Source organism: Austrofundulus limnaeus, unplaced genomic scaffold, assembly GCF_001266775.1.
Source record: "Austrofundulus limnaeus strain Quisiro unplaced genomic scaffold, Austrofundulus_limnaeus-1.0 Scaffold128, whole genome shotgun sequence".
NCBI classification, from domain to species: Eukaryota; Metazoa; Chordata; class Actinopteri; order Cyprinodontiformes; family Rivulidae; genus Austrofundulus; species Austrofundulus limnaeus.
In genome coordinates, this window is record NW_013952530.1 from 1,425,723 (window position 1) to 1,430,797 (window position 5,075).

Consider the following 5,075-nt stretch of genomic DNA (forward strand, 5'->3'; position numbering starts at 1 on the left):
CCCCCCCAAACTATGTCCCACTCCCCCCAATTTGAACCCCTAAAAACAAGTTTGACAGTGTGAGTTACTATGGTAAACTTAGATTTATTTGGGTGCGAGTTGTATGGACTTTTTGCAAAATTTACGGATTTTTGAGGCTTTTTATACAGGTAAACGTCCAAAGAGGTTGACATGTATGGGACAACAAAATACAGACTTGTTGTTATTGAGTTTGTCAACACGAACCGCTACCTGAGAGGCACAACTAGCCCCTCCCCYGTCAGCGTGTCGGAGCAGGACGAGTCAGTGCAACGTCAATCAAATGAGAGAGAGGGTGGAGGCGTTTGCTGCATTGGGGGCGGGATGTTTTATGKGTAGAGTGGTTTATTTTTCCTGTAATACTTCATTATAGTTTTTAAAGACAAAGCTAATTGAAAGGGGCGCTGAGCAGAGTTACAACCAGGGATTACAAATAATTACTTTCTTCTTCTGCAGTTCGGCGCCCCCTCCAGCAGATGGCGCTCTAGGCGACCGCCTAGTTCGCCTATGCCAAGAGCCGGCTCTGATCTCACCTATTGTAAAATTGTTTGGGGAGCTACATTTCCAACTCATCTGAACAAAACATTTATTCTACACAAAAAGTTTGTAAGAATAGTTACCTTCTCAAAATTTGATACCCCTAGTGCACCTTTGTTTTATAAATTAAAACTGTTGAATGTTTTTGATATAAATTAATTTCTTACTTGTACATTTGTGTTCAGAGTTCAAATTGGCTTTCCTATATTAAAAGCTATTTTCATATGAACTCACAAATTCTTAATTATCCTACTAGGCAATCTTTTCATTTGCATCTTCTATTATACAAATCATTGCATGACCAGTTTTCAGTTAGATTTTATGGAGCTAAGATGTGGACTTCTAATGTAGAACTTGTGGAACCTTCAGTATCTCTTTTTGTGTATAAAAATAGATTAATTTGTTATTTTTATTTGTGTGGTTATGTCTATTTTATGGTTTTTACTGTTGTGTTTGATTTGATTGGGAGTGGATTTTACATAAGGCTTTTACCCTTCCCTTGCACGTGAAATATGTCATTTTGAATTGTTGTTGTATTCTTTGTTTTACTTCTTATGTGTTAAATAAATACATCAAACATCAAACATCAAACATCAAACATACATCAAGTTAAAATTCGTAAAACAGAAGCTAAAAGCTAAATTTAACAAAACTGTAAGTAAAAGTTCAAGTTGGCAGAATATTAGGCGTTAACCTGAAATTAACAAAACAGCAGCTAAAAGCAAACAAGCAATCTTGGTAAAAAGCTGAAACTGAATCTAAAAACTCAAATGAGCAAACGCTAAAATTGAACTATTCTATTTAGGTATTTTAAAAAACAAAGTACACTTTAAGATACTATATTATAGCGTTTATATTACCAGAAACTCATGAATAATGCGTATACAGTACACCATATACCATAGAAAAAAGAGTTTATGAATGATCATCAGTGCCACCGATGAGACATTTTATTTAGAAGGCAGGATTGTTTCAACTTCCTGTCTGTTTCTTGTACTTGACACAATCCACTGGCTGGAGAGGCTTCTCCCTCCCCTCCCTCCCAGTAACTCATAATAATAAATAGATTCACCAAGCAGGCGTCAACACTTTGAAACTGAAACAGACTTATATTTCTGTCTTCACCCCATTAGCAGCCTCTGAAAACGAAAAACCATGCAAACAAATAAACAAACAAACCGAGCATCTGTTGCTGGAAGGTTTTCAAATGAGTCATTGGCACAGGAAGAAATAAATGGATGAATTAGGTTCATATTTATCTTCTGATTTTTTATCTTTGGTTCTGTTCCTCGTGTTATTATTTAGTTTTTGTGTTTTCCCTGTGCCATTACTCATTTCTGCTCCACCCACTCTCACCTGGTTCCCAGTCTGTGTTTAGCCCAGGTTTCCTCACCTGGTTCAGTCCATATATCCTGTCAGTTGTTATATACTCATTATTTGAGCATTATCTTATATGCCAAGTCTGGTACATCCCTGAGATCTCCTCAGGTTCTTTTTACCTCCGCCAAGGGCGAGGCAATGTTTTCGGTCACGTATGTCTGTCGTTCTGTATGTGGACAACATTACTCAAAAACTTGTGGACGGATTGTCATGACATTTTTAACACATGTGGGTACTGGGCCAAGGAACACACCTTTAAATTTTGGTGATGTTYYRGATCACGATGCAGATACGTGAATTTTTTTTTCTTTTAACACTCTGAGATCGGCAAAGCTGTGATGCTTTCACAGGGCTTCTGTAAAAAACAGTGAGCTGGATTGGACAGCACGGACTTCAAACTTTATAAAAGTAATGTTAAAACCACATTTAGTGATTAATTATTTTTGCCATAATATGCGCATTTACAGAACTTGTGACCAGGAAGTGTGTGACTGCACCATGAAACCTATTTTTCCCATTTCCACAAACACACCACATTTTCCAAACAACCAATCAAAACAGTTTCTTTCTACTAGGCTTGTAAACAGAGAGCTGCAGGCCTCAAAGTTTGGAGACGGGGGAGTCAGGAAGCACTTTATAAAGAGAGTCAAACCATTACAAACTCATACAAGGGGATAAAACAGACGTTTTACATGATGAAATGTGACTGATGAAAACTTAGGAGCTTAATCCCACACCCGTTACATGATGAAAAACATCAGGTGACGAGTCTGACTTCCTTTTTTTTTTTTTCACATTGGACTCCACCGAGAAGAAATCCCGTGCATACTGCCTGCTTAAATGTTCGCTACGTCAGAACTTATTCGGCAAATGTGTTTCCATCTCTGCTTTTGAGCATCAACTCTTACAGGATGGAGGAAATTGGTCTTGGCGGAGGTTTGCACTCTCAATATGCTTGTAAGTAGGTTTTTTTCACTTTAACGTTCTTTTTTTTGAGTTTGACAAACAAAAAGAATTGCTAAAACACCCAGAAGGGGAGAAAACAGATAAAGACTTTCAGCAATTCTGCTACTGGGAGTGAAAATCTGCAATTATGCAGCACAAAGTTCTGTGTGTAGAAAAAAGAAAACAGAAAGTAAACAAGTATGTGGCCTGTTCTGTCAACCACCACTTATCCACAGTTTACAGAATTCATCTTCCTGCCTTCGGTCCCCAGTTGGATGATTCAGCATGGAAACTATTAATACTGGTCCGGTTTTGGGTGTGCGTGCAGCGGGGAGGCGCACACGCAAACGAAAAGGTTGTGGGAAGAGATAAACAGATGAAAGAGGAATTCAAGTGGGGCCGAAAAAACAAATCTGGGATTCCTCCGCGATGCATTTCGTCCAAATACTTCTATTGTTCCAGTGAGACGCCGACAATAAACACACCCTTCTCAAACACAGAGACCCAGTTCAGAGCAGAATAGAGCTGTTGGGTCTCTGACAGCTCATTGTGATCATTTACAGTGAGACAAGTACCAGCATGTAATTACACTTGTGGGTCATGAGTCACCATTTGTTCGAATTTATAAAAAAGTGAGATTTGGTCAGCCACAAAGATTTACGCCCGTGACCGGTCAATAAAAGTTCCTTTTTGTATAATGGAACACTTGCTCCATTTGGCTCCATTTAGGCCCGGCTGCTACCGAACAATGGACATGCAACATTAAGTTTTCTGTGGTTTTTGTGCAGCTGAACAAGCTTTCACACGCGGGCCCCCTGTAGCACGTGATCGCCGTCCGGAATCCTTGGAGTTCTTTTCCTGTAGTTTTTATTTATTWTTATTATTATTATTGTATCTCTAGTGCTCTCAAGAACAAGCAAGCCTGTTTGAACTCCATTTCTCCTTCCGTCAAGCACTGCATTAGCCGCGCGACAACTGACTGACGAGCGCTCCAGCTCATGTTAGCGTTCGACACCGCGCTGAAATCTTCAGCTGTTTCCACCGAGCACTGCCTCGTGTCAGCAAGATGTCTCCGCTGTCACGGGCACCAAAGGAAGATTATGCAACCGAGCAGTGATCTGTTGCAGCTCATTTCTGCAAACCGTCGTACTCCTGCAAGGACGGCCTCTTGAAGGTTTTTTTTTTTTTTTTTTTTGTAAATAAAAGTGCAAGGGTGTCGTAAAGAGAGAAACACTGTTAGGAATGGGAGGAAAGGGTAAAGCAGTAAGACGGAGAAATGGAAGAGTTTACAGCCAAGTTTTGGATAGTATGGAGACAGAAAGCAGCCCTTTCTTAGAGGAAAAGGTTAAAGCCTGAAACTTTGAGCAGTTTGTTTACAACCTGTTATACAAGCTGCTGTAACTTTGGCCCATAACAGAAGCCTGGTTGTAATTACCTATTTGGAATTCGGCTGCACCATGAAATGCCACTGTTGGTGCTTCAGCAAATTCCTCAGCCCTACACTTCTCAGCGTTTTCTGCCGATGTGCAGCTGTTGAATTGTGGKTTTTGCCTCAAAGTGCTGCCTTGCTTTAAAGATACAAAAATAACGACGAGAAACAAATAAAACCCCGAACGTAGGAAGGGAAAACRTTTAGAGAAAAAGAGGTGAGAACTGAGATCTTTAAGACATTTGGATACAATCGAGTCCATTTTTAATGACTTTTGGCCCAAAGAAGATGGTAGTGTTTCTGGATGGTTGTTGCGTAATTCTTCTGCATTGTACGACAGAGCTTTAAGCACTATTTGTAGACGAACTGTGTTCAAGATTTGTGGAAAAATTTCTTATCATTTAAATTCAAAACTTATTTTTTCTACCTAAAATGGTGCAATTTCTTTTTAGTTTAACATTTGATATATTGTTTATGGGTTGATAAAATTTGATGGTTGAGTTGTTAGCAATGATGCCTTACTGCTAGAATATCCTGGGTTTGATCCCCAGTTCAAACCCGGGGTCGTTCTCTGCCAAGTTTGCACACTCTCTTTGTGCTTGCGTAGATTTTCTCTAGGCAATCCAGTTTCCTCCCACAGATCAAAAACATTAATGTTATATAGAATAGAATAGAATAGAATAGAATAGAATAGAATAGAATAGAATAGAATAGAATAGAATAGAATAGAATTGAATGGAAATAGCCTTTATTGTCCCACAGCGGG